Source organism: Arabidopsis lyrata, assembly GCF_000004255.2.
Source record: "Arabidopsis lyrata subsp. lyrata unplaced genomic scaffold ARALYscaffold_1, whole genome shotgun sequence".
Taxonomy (NCBI): Eukaryota; Viridiplantae; Streptophyta; class Magnoliopsida; order Brassicales; family Brassicaceae; genus Arabidopsis; species Arabidopsis lyrata.
The window spans coordinates 17,837,624-17,856,718 of NW_003302555.1; the positions used below are offsets into that span (position 1 = coordinate 17,837,624).

At 36.9% G+C, this 19,095-nt stretch overlaps 4 long non-coding RNA genes across 8 annotated transcripts; all 4 read left to right on the forward strand.

Annotated features, from left to right (window-relative positions):
- Positions 1 to 693, forward strand: LOC110225443. Its single transcript, XR_002329782.1, has 3 exons — positions 1 to 265; positions 339 to 397; positions 626 to 693. It is a non-coding gene; the product is annotated as an uncharacterized LOC110225443 (long non-coding RNA).
- A 57-nt stretch (positions 694 to 750) lies between these two features.
- Positions 751 to 2,167, forward strand: LOC110225445. The gene is made up of 2 exons (XR_002329787.1): positions 751 to 1,219; positions 1,788 to 2,167. It is a non-coding gene; the product is annotated as an uncharacterized LOC110225445 (long non-coding RNA).
- Positions 2,168 to 4,469: 2,302 nt separating this feature from the next.
- Positions 4,470 to 6,235, forward strand: LOC110225444. 3 transcript variants are annotated; one of them, XR_002329783.1, is made up of 2 exons: positions 4,470 to 4,560; positions 5,902 to 6,235. It is a non-coding gene; the product is annotated as an uncharacterized LOC110225444 (long non-coding RNA). The 3 variants fall into 3 exon arrangements; XR_002329784.1 differs by lacking the exon at positions 5,902 to 6,235 and adding an exon at positions 5,443 to 5,741; XR_002329785.1 differs by lacking the exon at positions 5,902 to 6,235 and adding an exon at positions 5,540 to 5,741.
- Positions 6,236 to 8,636: 2,401 nt separating this feature from the next.
- LOC9329975 lies at positions 8,637 to 10,657 on the forward strand. 3 transcript variants are annotated; one of them, XR_002329001.1, is made up of 3 exons: positions 8,637 to 9,092; positions 9,496 to 9,652; positions 9,811 to 10,657. It is a non-coding gene; the product is annotated as an uncharacterized LOC9329975 (long non-coding RNA). The 3 variants fall into 3 exon arrangements; XR_002329002.1 differs by having other exon boundaries at positions 9,524 to 9,652; XR_002329003.1 differs by having other exon boundaries at positions 8,638 to 9,092; positions 9,567 to 9,652.
- Positions 10,658 to 19,095: the final 8,438 nt, after the last annotated feature.

The following is a 19,095-nucleotide window of genomic DNA, read 5'->3' on the forward strand; positions in this document are numbered from 1 at the left end:
TTTTGGGCCGAGATACATATTCCGTTTGGGCCGATATACATGTAGTATATGTTTGTTTATATTTTGATTTTTTTGGACAGATTTTTAAGTCCAACTTTGGTCTTATCGTCTTTATACTGCCCTGGAGAACAAAAAAAAAAAAAAAAAAAACTATGCCCTAAAGTTCTCAGCCGATTGTTTGTAAAAGGAATCGATTTGCAAAATTGTTAGATAACCAAGATACTACGTCTCTGTTTATCATTTGTTAATCTGAATCTATAAAGAGGTAACGTTATTATTGAATCAGATTTTGACTTTTATTTTTTTTCAAATGTTTTGATTCAAATTTCTATCTTTAGAATTTTATGTTTGTACAGAGATCTTGAAAAATGATTGTGAAGAAAACGTTCTTATATGGGTAAGTATTTCCAATTTCCGATCTAAATTTTGATTGTAATTATTTTAATCAACAAATCACAAATCGTGACAGATTAATTTTTTTGTTAGCTAGAAAACCAATGTCTTTAGATAAATCTTCAGTTGTCCGAATTAATATATTTTTAAATAGGATTGTATTAAGATTTTAACAGTACATATACAATTCCTGATATGTGTTTAATTAAATTTGTTTCGTTATATATTTCAGATAATTACAAAAATGATGATGTTGCCAAAAGAAGAAAGACAAAGATAAGTTTTCTGAAATGATTATGAGAAAAGAACAGTTATTGATGATACAAAGTTTAATTGTGTATACAGACCAAACAGGATTTTAATCTCATCGCCCCCTGTGGTGGAATCAATTTCTACTTAGCCCCCGTTCTAAAATAAAATTATATAAGTATTTATTTTAATTCAAAATATTAGTAAAAGACAATTATATTGAGGGTTTTCAACTTATTTACAGATCCAACCTATGTTTGGGTCAAATATCCAACAAAATTAGGTTTAATTTCGGATCTTTCTCTTATTTCTCAAACAAATCCTAATCCTAAAAATGACAGTTCTCCCACTCTCGACAGTCCGTCGTTTTCTTTTTTCTCTCTACCGGTGACTGAGATTTCCCGATTTCATAGTGCACTCCTTCATCTTCTTCTTCCAAAATTTCGTTTTCTTCTTCTGGATCCTCTTGTTTTAGTCGATACCATCTTCTTCCTATTTCTTCTTCACTCGTTTCTCCGTGAATCTGAGATAGCCACCGTGAATCCGAGAAATCCACCGTGAATCCGAGGAATCCGCGGTGAGAAATCTTCTGTGTCTTCTCTTTGTAAAAATTCTTTTGTTTGATCCATATATTTTGATTGATCCGAGATATGGTTTGATTTTTTTCTTTGAGCGATTGATTGTGTTGTGTTGGGTATAATAATGGTTTGATTTTGTTTGAAACAGATGGATTATAAATGAGTTTTCGATTGAATTAGGTTTATTTTCTTTTTTTTGAGGGTTTAATAAGGATCCTTCGATTGATTGTGTTGTGTTGGGTTTAATTGGATTCTGGTTTAATTAAAGTTTGAAACAAATGGATTAAGGTTTCTTTTGTTTGAGTGTGTTGGGTTTTGATGATTTATGGATGGATTGTATTGGGTTTTGAGGATTTTGATTTGTGGATTGATTTTCAGATTTCAATTTGTCTTGTTTTCCGATTTGAATTTGTCCAAATGTTCGGGTTTGAATTTTTCATTTAGATACAAATAGTGTGTTTCGGATTTTCTAATATTTGTTGAAAAATCCAAACTTTATCTCTTGAGATTATGTGAGTTTGTGTTTGTGTAAGTAGATAGATATTGAAATTGTATTTGTTGTTGCAGGTAGTAATTACAATGGCTTATACTTAAGAAAAGGCGAAGAAGGAAAGGAAGAAGGAGAAGGAGAAGGAGAAGGAGAAGGAGAAGGAGAAGGAGCAAGAGAAGAGTTTGGCTCTTATTTTGGTCTCTGATGATGAATATCGCCTGTTTTCTTGTGTGTGATGTTGATGTATAAATTTGTGTTTAGGTACAACTGGTACGATTAGGTACAACTATGTTTCTGGGTTTATATATTTTGATTAGGTATGAATCTGTGTTTAGGTACAACTGGTACGACTAGGTACAACTATGTTTCTGGGTTTATGTATTTTGATTAGGTATGAATCTTTGTATCTGAATCTAATTATCTAAAATTTGCCCAAAAAAAAAATCTAATTATCTAATTATGTATGAATATTTTAATCTGAATCTTAATATTTTTATGTATGAATCTATGTATTGAATATAATCTAAGGGTTTTGAACCAAAAAAAAAAAATCTAAATTAATCGAAAAATCTGACAAATATGTGGGTTTGTAAGGGTTTTGGAAAAAAAAAAAATAGTGAATCTACCTGGCGCCGTTATTCTGAAAAAATCTGACAAATGGCATACCTAGCGCCGTTGTTTTGAAAACAATTATTAAATAATAGCTCAAATTTGTTCATAGTTGTACAGTTGTACTCGGTTGCACATTTTTGCTCATAGTTGTACAATACAGAGATTTTAGTAAATCTAGTTGTTATCAACTCTAATTTAATTTTTGTTGGTCGAACCGATGGTATTGCCTCATAAAAATACCATTACTTTGTATTTGTGCATTTATATTTATCAAAATACAATTATTTCAAAAATTTATAAAATTTTAGTTCAAATCTACAAAGTAACCATGAAAGTATAAGGTTGTTAATGTATGAATGTGAGATTTTGAGTAAGAATTTCAGTATTTTTCAAAAATATGAAATTTTTTGTCAAAAACTTGTTGTGTAGTTTCATTACCATCGTGTATGCATTTTTTAAGTTTTTTTTAATTTGGTTTTAAATTTTCATATTATATAAAATTCTGAAAATTGGCTAAGGCATTAGACCTTAGATGTACCTGTGGTACTTAGTTGTACCCAGACTGACAACTTGCACATATACGAGAAGAAAATCAACCATAGTTGTACCTGTTAAAACTTAGTTGTACAACACAGAACATATAAGTTTCACAAACAAAACCAATACAAACAACATCGTTTTTAAATTAACCTAATAAATAGCATTGAGAAATCAACTTTGGCCACCCGCATCGTCTCCATCGTCTTCATCAACGCCCAAACCGCTCGATCCATGCGACCTCTTCTTACGTCCTCTTCCTCTATGTTCTCCAACGGAGGGAAATCTTGTTTCTTGTCTTCTTCCTTGTTTTACCTCATAATCCGGAGGATAGGCAAACAATTGCATTATCTCCTCAGGAAGAACCCATTGACTATTATGGGGAACCGGATAAATTGTCCTCGTATACGCCAAAACCCAAAGCTCGATCCAATAATACTTTGAGCACAAATCATGTGCCCGGAGATCGGGAGCTGCATCCTTGTTTGCCGTAAGTGTAGCCGCTATTGCATGCACACATGGATACTTGTCTATATCAAAACGTCTACAATTGCATGTTTTGCTTCTCAAATCAACCAAATAAGCCCTTCTTCACTCACATCCTCATAATAACACACAACATCTTCATCATCACGAATATAATTTGGTCTTAGCTTACGTCCTTTGAATGTGAAGGGAAAGTAACTAACTCTCAGCTTTGTCGTAGCCTCATCTACCTTTTTCTTTCTGCAAATCTTCTCAACCATCTTAACATATGATACTTCCCCTTTCGATTTATTCATAAGAATAGAATACACTTCTTCATCTTCTCCATTAGAAATCCAATGTACATCTTCTCCGATACTTGTATAGTATCCGTCATAAGTAAAGCGTATGACTGAATTCCTTTTCATTGTCCCTGAAAAACAAAGAGAGAAAAAACGGCCTATAATTTCACAACTTTTGTAGCAGACCATCAACATAGTTGTACCCATTTGTCCCAGTTGCACCAAACTTAGGGTTTCCGTAAATATTCTACTTAGTTGTACCCAGTGGTTTCAGTTGTCCCAAAATCTGCAACCCTAAATTATTTCAACAAATAACCCTATTCAAGCTACGAATTCAATTTAATCATACTACACTAAGAGAACAAGTATACTTACCTTACAGTATGGTGGGAATAGAAGAAGAAGAAGAGAAGAGATATGTCTTTGGAGATGCAAGCTTTAATGGTGAGCTTCAATGGTAGATGGAGAAGAAGAAGAAGAAGAAGAACGTCGGAGCTGCAACGTCGGAGCTACTGAAGAACGCCGGAGCTGCAACGTCGGAGCTGTTGAAGAAGAAGAGGAAGAAAAAGAAGAAGAAGAAGAAGAAGAAGAAAGTCTTGTAGGTTTAATATCGTAAAAGGTGAGACATTTTGGTAGGTTGTTTTTTTTTAATGAGAGAAGAGTGGGAAATTTTTTGATTGGTTGAATAAAAAATGTGTTGGCATTAAATTAAATGTAGAATTAAAAGGATAAGGGGTAGAGTTGGTTTATGAAAAAATTGGGAAGGAGGGGGGTAGTGAGAATAAAGAGGGGTTTTCCAAAAATTGATTCTCCCCAAAAGGGCTAGAGAGATTAAAATCCGACCAAACATCATGTACAGGTCAAATTCTTATGGAAGAAGCAGAGACAATGTCATCTTTTTAGCAGTCGATTAAATCTGGGAACTATATTAAAGGTTAGTAAGATAATAAGGATAACAACTTTGTTTACTTGATTAAAATATATAGCTATTGTTATATATGAATTGGTAGGTGTTGTTATACAATTAGAATTAGTAGAATTGTTATAGAATCAATTTTTATGCAAACACTGTTAAAATGAGTTACCTAAATTAGAGATTAGCAATAGATTAACTTCTGCTATTGTTTGATAATACTTAATCATCCTTATTGATTATGTTTATGAAAACGTTAACGTCATATTGCCTGATATGAAATTAAAAATACAGTAAACTTTTGAAAAAATAAGTTCGTGTTTTGATCTAAATGTTTAAGTTCTTTGAAAAAGGAAAAAAGAAATTAACAGATTTGGGATTCTAAAAAACATCATTTCTTCCATGGAAAATGATTTCAATAACACCAAATCTCTTTAAATGCAAGTTTTGAAACCAACTTGTACCTGTAGACACATATAAAAAATGAGATTATTATAGTATAGCAGACATCGATAACAATCATTTCTTATAGGTTGTGACCTCTTAGATCAAATGTCTCTTGCAAAGCATTGTCTTATAGGTTTTGAAAAACTGATTTATTTGTGCTAGTGAATTATATATCTAGTTTAATTTCTGAAAATACCCGGTGTCTCGCAGTTTAAACCCATGTTTTGTTACCTGATACTTCTTCATAGATTTGAAAAGTGTAAAATTTTTCACAATTCTCCTCTCAAGATTTGATGAACCTTTGAAGCTTGTTCACTTGTTTTTTAATAGTAGCATAAATCAAAGTACCCTATAAAGAAGATAAATACACTCGTGTTAATAATAGGATGACCTTAATTATTAATATACGTTTGTAATTAGTATAATATGAAGAGAAAATGAAATCTATACTTACAGCTATATCAGGCAAGAATCATTTTCATTGTTTCCCATTGTATTGGGTGTTTGAGTCCACGAATGCACAATTTTAACTTGGTGAATGCAAGAATTGCAGCCATTTTCTTAAAAATGATCAGAAAGAGAAGAGAGAAGAGTAGTCGCTAAGAAAGGTTAGTGTGTATCTTCAATGGCATTTTACATCCTATATTTATATTAGTAGACGTCGGCTAGTTTTTCTTTAGGGTTTAGAGAATCATATCAAAATAAATATTTGCGAATAAGAATTGTTAAGGTATATGCTTGATTTGTTAAGATTTGGATTTATAGATTTTATAGTTTTTTGGTAAAAACTAATAACTGAATTCGTATTTAAAGAGATCTGTCCATATCTAGTAAACGGATTAAATTTGATTTGTTTGTTATAGAAATCTCTTTTAAGTGAGGAATTTAATTTGGTTATGTCATTAACTTCAACAGATCTCGATCAGTGTTGAGAACATCACAAAGGCTTTGATCCGTGAAGCCCAATAAGGTGGAGATGTGCGAGTAATACGGATCGAAATGAGATGTGTGATTAATACGGATCGAAATGTCCAAGTACCAAGATCCGCGTGTTTTACCAAAGGACCCGAGTATAGGATCCGAGATCCGCGTCCCAACAGAGGCAATTTTACGATTTTACCCTTTTTGAAATGTTTTTTTTTGTTGTTTAATACTGAAATTGTAATGGCATTCCCTTGTAATTTTTTACACTTTTTAAGGTTATTTTTCAGGGAATGCTTCCCAATTAATAGTATAGATTACTTTGTCACCAAGTGACTTCCTCCCCAAGTTAACAATTCTATAAATATATTCATTTGTTTCATTGTAGAAAATATAAGAGAGGAGAAACAAGTCAATAATACAATTCATTCTTGGTCTCCCGTCTCCTTTTTCCTCTTACAAAATTTATTAGGAAAAATTAGATTGGGTACCACATTTTGCCTAAAAGTTATCACTTCTACCACATTTGAATCCCAATTATCATTCATACCACATTGTGTTTGTAAAATGACTATTTTACCCTCCAACTGGTGAGATAAGAAACTGCAGTTGATGTGACCTTTCGAAACAAAGTTGTCCCCGAGTAAGTCCAGATCTTCGTCTTCGTCCCCGAGTAAGTGAAAGAGGAAGATCAACACTGTTTGCTTTCATTTCAATACTCGACAAATGAACCATCTCATTCTATGGTGGCTTGATTGAATTAGCTTTGTAATCGTGAATTATCATCGGCTCTGAATTCTCGTCGTCGTTTTGGTTTGGGACATTGAATCTGAGAGTTAGCTCTTGGATCTTTTTTGAAAACTCTTCGTCGGAGAATGGATCTAAATTTGCGCTACAAACTCTTCGAATCGAATGAGTTTTGATCGGTCTAGATGATGATGATGATGATTCCCATAGCTCACAGGATTTGGAGCGGTGAAGCTTCGTCGACGGAGTTCCGAAAAAATTGTCTCCGAGTGTAATAAAATTTGTCCCTGAATGTAACAAAAATTGTCCCCGAGTGCAATTAATGCAGCTGTCCTTTTTTCTGACACATCAGTCTGTCGCCATCAAGGGCAAACTCGTCCATAAATTATCACATGGCAAAAAAAGTGGTAGAAACAGAAAACCTTTTCCAATTGTAGTAGATTTCAAAGGGAATCGTCAGAAAGTGGTACATCTCGCAAGATTCCCAATTTATTATTACTTTAACTGTTATATAATATTTAAAACGTTATCAGCATGATGTTTTTACTGCTTGAGCATTTACGAGGTAAGTAAAATTTATACTTATAGAACATAATTATTTAGACATCGTGAGACTATGCCTTTTTCCGGATTGATCGTTGTAAGTAGTAGACTCTGCCTCCTTTACGATCAAATAAAAAGATATATCTTTTCTAGATTGATCGATATATGGTAGACTCTGCCTCTTTTACGATCAAACAAAAAGCGATGTTTTTTTACGGATTGATCGTTATACATGGTTGGTTTTACCTTCCTTACGATCAAATAGAAATGTATATATTTTCCAGATTGATCGCTATATATGGTAGGCTCTGCCTCCTTTTCTACGATCAAATAAAACTATGCCTATGCAATTCTTATATGGAAGGCTCTACCTCCTGAATTCTTGTATGAAAAGGTTACAGTCCATAAATTATTATTTTTGTGAGTTTATAATTTTTAATTTTTTTTCTTTATTAAAAAATAAATATATGTATTATATGAGATTTAAAGACATTGAAGTATGTCTTTGAAATAAAAAATATATATCTTTTTATAAGAATATATGAAACACATGTCGATATATTTTTAGACAGTGGAAAATAATTGGAAGGTCTAGATGAGCTAGTCTTTCGAATTCCAAATGCATGAGATTCATAATAATCGATGTCTTGCATTCTCCAAATTCTCAAAGAAACTCGCGAAGTTTCAAAGACATTCTTCTTTGTAATTATTATATTGAGACTGTGAATATTTGTGGTATCAGTGTTCGACCACAATAGAGACATACAAATATATGATTACATTATGCAAAATAAAGATGTCAAATTTATTTATAGTAGTAAACATGAAGTTTACTGATGCTTCAAGAAAAGTTCAACCGGTCAAGTCATCTCGGTATAACAATGAAATTGATAATGATGATCCAGATCTAGAATCCGTATCAGTTCCAGCAAAGGCTTGATTGAGAGAAATGAAAAAATGTAATGCAAATTAAATTGCTCTCCCTTAATAAAAAATAGATTTCGTTGGACATCTTGTCACTACATCTAAATATTAAAACTTGTTGTGTGCAAGTGGGTATTTGTGTCAAAAAGATGAAATCACACAATATAAAGCACAACTTATTGAACAAAGTTTTTCTCAAAGACTTGAGAGCTGATTATGAAAAAAATATATCCCGTTCATGAATACAATCATATTCAGGTCCTTAATAATTTAGAAACACTACAAGAAATATCCACATTGATAGCATCTAAGCATAGCTCATTTATCGTAACTGTTATGAAAGATAATTTTTTTATTTTGATTACTATATCATAGCACCGAGACAACGTTAAGATAGAAAATCAATAAGCGGGAAGATGAAAACACTTATTCCGCCAATACTTAGACGAAAAAATTCACTTAGCCTCCATATGTTTCAGATCCAAAAATTTTTAAGCCAATAAAACTTTCCCTTCTATTACAAAACCTAACAAATATTTCCAAAAAAAAAATCTCCCAAATCAAAAAAGTTAGGTCTCTTCCTTTTCGACTCCGACTCCACCGTGAAGCTCGTCGCCAGCCTCAATTCGCGTCGATTCCGTCATTACCTTTCAGTCTCAGCCTCCTTTTATCTTCGATCTACTCCTCCACCATTCAATCTTCCCACTTGTCTCTCCGATCTCAGATCTCCCTCTCTTTCTTCGATTTGTGACGAACGAAAGCTTAGCTTCTCCTCCAATGGTGGTCAACTCCAATCATCGCTTACTCTCTTTTTCTTCAGTGCTCGTCGGTTTTGCAGTGAAACGACATGGATTCTCCTTGAAACCAATGACGAAGCTCTTGGTTAACTAACTCCCGCCAGAGGGATTACTTCGAGAAGCACAAATTCAATGACTCTTCTTCTTCTTTGCCTTCATACTCCTTGCAAAATGGTAATCTATCTCAGTTGGTTACTTTAGGGTTTTTAGTTTTCTTAAAAAAATTTGGAAATTGGAAGCTTAAAAACCAAAAGGTACTCTTAATTATGAGAGATTGTGTATGAGCAGGGAATGTGTTTCGGTTTCTCATGTAACGCCTCAATTGAGTTTTTCTGGATCCAAAGATTCTTAATTGTGTTATGGAACGTGTTTAACTTAAGCTCACTGCTTTTTCTCTTTGCGTTTGATTTTTTTGATTCAGAATGTTGGTTTAGTGTTAAGAGGCTTTTCCTTTCATATTATTTCTTGATGGGAATATGTTCATATGTGAAGGGAACCGCATATACTAAAGAGAAAGTTGTATATGTTATATTTGGAGTCAAGCATTTATAATTCTATTTGTGTCTTCTCTCTTCAGCTTCTTTGGATTCTCTTATTTGCTTCAGCATCTGCAACAAGTTAAGGCTCACATGGACTCGCATTTTGCAGTAGAGACTCATGCGGAGAAGAAGGTAGAGGATGTAATGCCCATTGCAACTGGACATGAGAAGGAGGAGCTTGAAGTTGAATTGGAGGTGATTGTTTATGTTTTTCTTTATCTAATGCAATTTAAGATCTGAGTATGATACAAGTGTGTTTAATTTATTTTACTGCAACTCCACTTGCGAACATGACTTTTATTTCATGTTCATTTATGTTATAACACAATGGTGTATATATCTTTGCTTCATAGTTCTCCAGTTTAAATCTGAGGAGGTTAGGGTTGAAGAGAGTAGTAATACGGCGACGAAAAGAAAAGAAGGTGGTGGAGATGTCGTAGTCGCTGAATCTGAGGAGCTTAGGGTTGAAGAGAGTAGTAATACAGTGGAGGAGAGTGAAACTGAAGCAGAGAATGAAGAGAAAACAGAGTTGACTATTGAAGAAGATGATGATGATTGGGAAGGAATTGAGAGAGGCACAGCCCATGGCCGTCATGGTCACTGCTCGTGCCAAATGTTTCCATACTTTTCCATGTTTCTATATTCCTTACTCTGCAACTCAGCTTTTGATCTTTTAGTTTCTTGGCAATTGATACTTCTAATGTGAACGTCATAAAGGAGAGAACTGTGTGAGAGTTAGACTGATGAAGATTAGGTGGTTAGGGATACATGTCTATATTGTAGAGTTTTGTAGGTTTAATTTCAGCAATTGTCTGGAATAAGCATTGGTGTATAGCTTGGTTGCTTTATGGTAGTTTGCAGAAAGGTTCAGCGTGGCTATTTTTTTTGTCTTGTTTTTATCTAATGTGAGCTTATTCTGCAAACTAATCTTATTTTTTGAGTTTATTCTGCAAACTAGTTTGTTCGTGTAAGTTATTTCAGGTGTCATTGACGAATCAGGAAAGGCAAAATGAGCAACTGAAAAGAGTGGCTTCGCTACAAGTAAGAAAGCTTCTACAACAAAGGCTTATTCTTTTGTATGATCCAAGACTTTAGGCTATGAAGATTAGTTATTTTATTGTATGTAATACATGTTATATATGTTTTGTTTAATGAATGTTTTTGATAATTTATGCAATAAAAAAATCTATATAAATCCAATTGAATAAATATTGCAAAACTGGGATCAAATATAGAAATTATATATAAATCAAATTAAATTTAAAAACAAAAAACAAATGCTACAATACTATATAATACAGCATTAAAAGTGTGTTACAATAAAGTATATAATAGCATTCGATTAGCACTATAATAGATCGATATTTCATAGCATATCAAAAACCGCTATCGTATGTGGGGGGTCTATAATAACTGGGGCAGAAACTGCGTTTATGAAAACGCTATTAATGACATATTATAGCTCTTCTCTCATACTAATAATGTAGATATTTCTTGTAGTGAAACGTATCTTATGGATGTAGTGACATCATATTTATATGGATCATTGGATAATGATTTATACATGAGAATCCTAGAAGGATTTAAGTTTCTCATGCATTAGATTCGAAGTGTAATAAAATATGTACGGTCAATTATAGCGAACATGATGCGTGTGTTTTTCCGCTTCAATCTTTTACCTCAAAAGATCACACGACTACTGCAAGTGCACAATTAATCGTCTGTAGTATTTAAGGATCAAATCCCACAGAGAGAGAAGTATTTCAAACGAATCCGTCATAATAGGGTAAAGCTAGGACAAATCAATAAAAGAGGGGTTGTTGTTGGTGTCACGGTTGCAAGTAAAGTAAATAAGAAAGCTGGTAACAAGCAGGTAAATCAATATGAGAAAAACGTTGGAAATTCAAGGGATCGCAGAGGGTTCAATGATCCCTAAATTAATAAATATTCTAGTCCCAAAATTAGAAAAATTTACTATACAAGAAAAAAACTATATTAATCGGATGAAAGTAGTTTAAATATAACTTACACGGTGTTATTTGGTAATTGCTTAAAGTTTGTTGGGAATTAAACCCATTTGACAGAACTTTTGATATAGGCAAATGTTTATATTTATATGTAGACACACCATAAAAGGAGCTTATGATATAGGCAAATGTCTATATCCATATGTTGATGATGTGTATGCGACTGCCGCTTGGAGATCTGATACTAGGATTTTTACTATCAATTACCCTAGATTACTATCATGTCATTGCAGCAATTTAGGTTATCAATCCAATCAGGTACTCTAATTATCAATCAAGATGTGATCAGAGAATACTAAGTCAAGCCAAGCAGAATAGAGGTTTGTTTATCTAACAATCCTAAGCGAACATGCATAAAGAGAAATAGCTATCGATACTAAGCAATAAGCAAGCAACAAGTGCAGAGAATAGGTAAACAACAAGTAAGCAAGATTCAAGCAATCAATAGAGATAAAAGGTCTTGAGGAACGGGATAATCGATTATAGTAGTCTCCTTAGTCTATCTAGGTGGTTAACAAACTCAATCAAGCTATCCCTAGACAATAGATTCGAATACAAATCAATCCACTCTCGTGACAGAGATTCTCAAGCTAAATCACTTTCATAATCAATTCTCATTGAAGAAATATAACCTAGCAGGCATTATGATTCAATCTAATATAGTCAATAAGCATTCTAAACATCCAATCTCTTGGGCTAGAGTATGCAAATCTCTGGAAAAGTTTGTTCAGACATTCCAATCTCTTGGGCTAGACATCAAACACCTTGTGGGCATGGAAATGTCTAAAATCAATTTCCAATTGATCAGAGAAGAAATAGCATTAAGATCTACTAAACCAGAAGGGAAATCAAGCAATTCTACACTTAACCACCTAAATATACTAAGGATTCCACACCTAATCTAACCCATCCTCAAGAACCCTAATCCACTACTCAAGAACACTGAAGAACATCATGCATAAAAACCCAGAAAATTGCACAAACCCAGAAATCATTGAAAAGCAAGTATGTTATAGATGAGAAGGAGATCTACACCTTTGATGAAGAAACGAAATTCAAAATCTCAAAGATTCAAAGGGAAAAACGATTACAAAACTAGAGTTTTTAGAGAGAGCAGCGGAATATCTGCTGGGTAAAAGGAATATCCGCTGGATAATAGCGTGAACCCCTATTTATAGGAATACTAGGTTGCCCTAATTTGGCTACAAGACAAAATAAGAAGTCGGCGGAGCACCCCCTCGACGTGAAGTCGAGCCAACCATGTCGAGCCCGTGTGATTCTTCAAAGGTAGCTCCTTCTGGCGTCCTACTCGACGTGTCATCGAGTCCGTGTGGTCGAGTCTGCTCCCAGGCGGCTTCCTGGCATCCTACTCGACGTGAAGTCGAGCCATGATGTCAAGTCTAGTCCTGGGTGATCTTGAACGACTTCATTCCTCTCCAACTCGATCCCAAGTCTAGCTCCAAGGTCGTGTTGGTTCCTCCTTGCTCCATTAAGTCCCAAATAAGCTCCAAAGTACCTGAAACTCATCCAATATGCAACATGCTATGCCATGCAATGCAAATCGTACTAAGTGATGAAAATGTTATGAAAAGGACTCTGGATGCAATGAAAGAGAGATGAAACTTAGCTAAATGTACGAGAAAAGTGTGCTTAAAAGTGGTAAAATACAGAGACATCAACTCCCCCAAACTTAGCTCTTGCTTGCCCTCAAGCAAACAAATAGAACTAAGCTGGAGAAGAGGTTTGAAGGTGGAGACTCATAACCAAAAACATGCATATAGAGTAAGTGAATTCAATGTCCAGGTTGCTAATTCTAGAATGCAAGGTTGACTGATCTCTACTTAAAAACATTAGCCATCTCCTTCACATCTCAACCTAACCTCTGCCTTAATCAATTCAAGCATTCAAATCAGCACATTCCCTTTAACATTGATTAAGCAGGAACCGTGAATCATACTATGCAGTGGATATGAACACATTTGGCTTAAGGGTAGAGGTCTAGAGACAAAGATGGTCCCTTAAAGATCTGGTTTAAATCGTCACAGGGGATCTCTCAAGAATGATTGAGCTTTAGTAGAATGCTAAAGGTGAGTATCAAGTTATGCATACAAGGATAGAACCCCATCTACCCAGAATGTAATCAATATCAACCCAAATAGAGGTCCTATTTCTAATCCCAGAATCATGAACTTAACTCTACCCTTTTGCACTCAAAGCATTTACAGACTTTACTCAAATCATTCCTTTCTTTTCTTTGCTTTCTATCCTAGGAGAAGCTTTCTTTTTCTTTTTACCTTGTCTAGCGGATTAGGATTCTTTAACAACTAGGGTTCCCTTTTCTTTCTTCTTATAAACACAAGGCTTTTGCCCATTCTCTTTAAGCTATTTACAGAACCCTTTTTCCTTTACTTTAGCACACCCAAATCCTTTACTAGACTTCTCTTACTTTAGCTACTTCTCCTTAGGACTCTTTTCCCTCTTCTTTTCTTTCAATGATGAACACAACCTTTTCTTTCTTTTAAACACAACCCAAACCCAGAATGTAAGCACCCACCTAGTCCTATCTGGTCCAGATAACGTGAACCAGAACTACATGAGATACTATCCTTGTCGTTACAGACCTAACACTTTCTACCAAGCTCAATCGGAATAAGGCCTCACATTCACACACAAATGATAAATGGCTTGAAGGAAGGTTAGGGCTAAGGGTGGGGAATAACTGCTCCAAAGATGGGAGTCAGCTACTTGGACTAGCAAGAGTGATCAAAAGGTAAAAGAAAGTCCAAGTATTTTAAGGTATCCATGAGTTCATAGCACAATGCACAGCATGATAATTATAAGTCAAAATTCAAGTTCAAATAGATAGGGAATGGCATCAGATCAAAGCGAGTTTCGACTAAAAACAAGAAAGTCAAGCGTTGAATTCAAAAGATGGTGCGGTCTTACTTCAAGTTCAGTCGATTATGCATTAGAGAACTAACAACCTGGGCACTGAGTTCTACTTAATGAATATGCATATTTACAAGGTTATAATCATCATAATCTCCAATGCAAATGCATGATGCAGCAGTCCTAAATGAATGCATGAACAATCTTCTTTTGTATTACAATTTTCGAAATTTTTCAATTTTTTTTGGTTTTTCTATGCCTTAGATGATTATGCAGTAAGAAAACAGAACATAACATCAAATACTTCCTGGACCCTCCCCCAAACTTAAATTACACAGTCCCTTGTGTAATAAAAATTCAGAAAGAGAGCTCAAGAGAAACAAACAACGAAACAGAAAAGCAAACTAATGCAATGAAATAATACAATGGTTTAGGGGGATGAGTGATACTTTGGGTTTAGGCGAAGTAGGTGTCGAGGAACTCATCCATGCTCTCCTGCGTGTAAGAAGGAGCTGTGCTTGACTCTGGAGGTTCATGCTCGTTGTCAAAACCCGTCTGCGTGTAAGAAGGAGCAATTGGCGCTGGCGGTTCCTGCTCGATGTGTAGACTCGACGTGTCATCGAGCTCCCTGGTCGAGTCCGCCTCTGGACTTGACCGCTGAGCCTTCCGCTTATTGTGATGCCTTTGCGAACGTCTAGGGAGTTGTGCAGACTCCTCTTGGTTTTCCCTCTGGCGTGGTTCAAAGGATGAAAATCTGGGAGGATCAGCCCTTACCGCGTGTCTTGGAGCCATGCTTGTGGAACCGCTTCTTCTCAAAGTACCTTTCTCTTCTGATGATGATGGGGAATGCTTGGACTTCTTCTGGAGATCTGTGATCTGAAGCGCCATCTTCTTCACCATGGTGGTCAATGAGTCTACCTTCTTTGACAATCCTCGCATTGCCTTCCCTTGAAACTTTCCCAACCCTTGCAGGAGTCCTATGCGCTTGTGAGCTTCTCTCTCGCTTTTGGTCTGCCTTGGGGCTTTGTATTCTTCGAAAAAGAACCGCTCTGGTGCATAATCATCAGGAGCGTCTTGGGTTTGCTCCTGGTCGTCCTCGTGCATTGCTTGAGGCGGTGGAGAGGCAGGGGCGACTTGTGAATCGTAGAGAATGAAGGATGGTGGGCCGAAGTCGATGTTCTCACCAGCCCTAATCGTGGTGTGATTCGTGCATGGTAGAAGCAGCCTAGAATTCCCTTCTTCAGGGTGGTTGAACACATAGAGCAACACGCCTTCAGGAGCTGTTTTATCAAGGTAACCCTTCTTCCTTAGGTACGCCATATCGATCCAAGTTGGGGAAGCGTCTCCTGTTCCCACGTCTATACCCGCAGCTACCAGAATCGGTGTCAGAATTCCGCCAATGGTCAAGCTTCCTTTGCGCCCTGACCTATGCATTGTTGCAGCATGCTCCTTGTATCCCAATAAATGATCCAAGAACACGGCTATTAGAGGGGCGTTTCCTTTATCTCCCACCATTTCTGCCCCATCTCTAGTGTTTCTCAAGGGGAATATGAGAGCTAAGTCCAGGAGTTGCAATTCGCCTTCACTCATGGTACCGGTGATCTTCTTTGCGAAGAACATGCTGGCAATGGACTGGTGTAGATACCTCACCACTGGGCTTCTAATAGAGGAACTCTTGCTTTTCGAAGGTATGTAATCTCCTGGTCCGGCGATCGTCTTCCACAAGGCTTGAAGTTCGCGCTTATCGAAATCTTGCACCAATCCCTCTTTGCTCGGGAATCCATACAAGAGATTGAGCTCCCTGATCGTTAGTGAGTGGTCTCTTCCCTTGACAGAGAACGTGATGTATCCAAAACCTCTCCCATTCTCTTCTTCTTGATCATCCGCATAGAAGTGTACGTCGAGAGTAGCTAGGAGCTGGCAGGTCTCCACTTGATATCCCTCGAAACTATACCCCAGGAAGGTTTTTAAACCGCACATCTCAGCAAGGTAGTCCACATCTTCAGCAATTCCCAAAGCAGCCATCGTTTCCCGATGAGGATGTCTTGTGCCTTCGAAATCCAGTGACTTTAGGTAGCTATAGTACTCCTCAGGAGTAGGAGGCTTCTTCTTCTTTCCTTTCCTTTTGGCGGGCTTAGCAGGCTTGATCTCTTCTTCCATTTCAACAGCTTCTTCTTCCTCCATTTCAACAGCCTCTTCTTCTGGTGTGGCTTTTAAATCCGCTTCCATAACCCTCTTCCCGCAACTTATCTCTCTTCTCCTTCTGGCCAAACGTTCAGCATCGTCATCTCTTGAACTCGGGGAGCCTCCTCGACGTCCCTCCTCGACGTGACGTCGAGTAGGTTCATAACCTGCTTGACTCAGCACCATTTCACTTCCTTCATGTTCTGGTCTATCTTCTCGCACAAAACTTGAAGGACCGGTCCAAGAAAGCGGATCGTGAGGGCTAGCCTGGGGTTCTCTGAAACTCGTGAGGTCACGGGCTAGAATCCTCTTGTTGATAATAGCAAAACCACGTGCAGCGTGTTCTGTAGAAGCTCGCTTTCTTTCTTGGTCATGATCCATGGTGTTTCCTTCAGCAAAAGTAGAAAAGAGCAAGTAAGTGAATCAAAGGAGCAGAGAATGGAGTTTAGAAAGAAAAGAAGTGAATTTTAAACCGATTAAATGTTGTAAATCGAGTTTAAAACAAAAGATTAGGAAGTTGCAAAGCTTTAAAGACTCAAAAGCAAAGTGGAAATGAGAGAACTAGAGCTATAAGAGAGAAATGAGAGAATTTGAAGAAATGAGAGAATGAGAGGAGTGAGGAGTGTGCTTCCCTTTTTAAAGACGCCCAAGGAGACCAAAAGCAAGGGTGGAGCGTGTTGGAGCAGGGATTGTCGGATCTAGGATTCAAATTTGAATTTTGAACGGTTTGGCGTTGGACTCGACGTGTAGGCTCGATGTGGTGGGGTCGAGTAGGATGTCGGCAACTTCAAATTTGAATTTTGGAGGGACTTTGCTTGGACTCGAGGTGTTGACTCGACGTGGGGTCGAGTTGACTAGTTGACCGGATTTGAATTTGAATTTTGGCTCCAAGGTTGACTTCCTGGATAGTTGACTCGATTTGAATGGGCTTGGCTGTGTTGGGCTTGGCTTATCATCGAGTTGGGCTTCGTTTAAAGCTTAGAGCCGGTCCATTGGGCTACTCGACTTGTCATCGTGTAGGGTTGGTCGAGTCTGGCCCTCTTCCATTTCCTTGACTCCAACAGATTAAATCCTGAGAATCACAGACACTAAAAAAAACATCAAAAATAACAAGGGATAAAGAGCTATTTACAAAGATAAACATGGGAATTCCTCCCAAGTGAGCTTGTTTAAAGTCACTGAGCTTGACTTTACTACTCTTTTAGGCGAGTTGAGGTTCCTGAAGATGAACTGTAAATCCTTCAGGAATGACGCTATCCGCGAGATACTTCTTAAGCCGCTGACCATTCACCTTAAACTCTGACCCGTCCTTAGCAAATAGCGATACCGCACCGAATGGTAGAACTTCTTTGATAGTGAAAGGACCAGACCACCTTGATTTGAGCTTTCCCAGAAATAGCTTGAGTCTGGAGTTGAACAGTAACACTTGGTCTCCAGCCTTGAAGTCTTTTGGTGAAATCTTCTTGTCATGGAAAGCTTTTGTTCTTTCCTTGTACACCTTTGAACTCTCATAAGCTTCAAGCCTTATTTCCTCAAGTTTGTGCAAGTCAACCAATCTCTTCTCCTGAGCTTCTTTGATATCCAAGTTCAGCAACTTAGTAGCCCAGATCGCTTTGTATTTTACCTCAACTGGAAGATGACTTAACTTCCCGTACAGCATCTGAAATGGCGTCCTTCCTATTGGCGTCTTGTATGCAGTCCGGTATGTCCAAAGTGTATCATCTAACTTGGTAGACCAGTCTCTTTTTGAAACACCAACAACCCTGGCGAGTATGGCCTTGATCTGACGGTTGGATACTTCTACTTGCCCGCTAGTCTGAGGATGATAGGGAGTGGCTACCTTGTGTTTTACACCGTGCTTCTTTAACAGACTCTCAAAGACCTTGTTGATGAAATGAGAACCTCCATCACTGATCACAGCCTTAGGGATACCAAATCTGGGGAATATGATGCTCTTAAACAGCTTTAAGACCACTTTATGATCATTAGTTGGAGATGCAATGGCCTCAACCCATTTGGAGACGTAGTCCACAACAACAAGGATGTACTTATTACCATAGGAAGCAGGATTGAATGGTCCCATGAAATCAATTCCCCACACATCAAAGACTTCAACCTCTAGGATAGGATTCTGCGGCATTTCATTCCTCCTGGTGATGTTCCCCATTCTCTGGCAGGGATCACATTTAGCAATGAATCCATGTGCATCTTTAAACATGGAAGGCCACCAAAGGCCGGCTTGGAGGACCTTCTGTACTGTCTTGAAGGTAGCAAAGTGACCGCCATAAGCAGAACCATGACAGTGTTCCAGCACTCCTTGAACTTCCTCTTCAGCAATACACCTTCTAAATAGGCCATTAGTACCCTTCTTATACAAATAAGGTTCATCCCAGTAGTAATGGTTGATGTCTCTAAAGAACTTCTTCTTCTGGTAAGCATCAAGGTATTTGGGGATTTCTCCACAGATAAGGTAATTCACAAGGTCAGCATACCATGGAAGCTCTTCTTCCTAGACCGCACATGCTACTTCGATTTCCT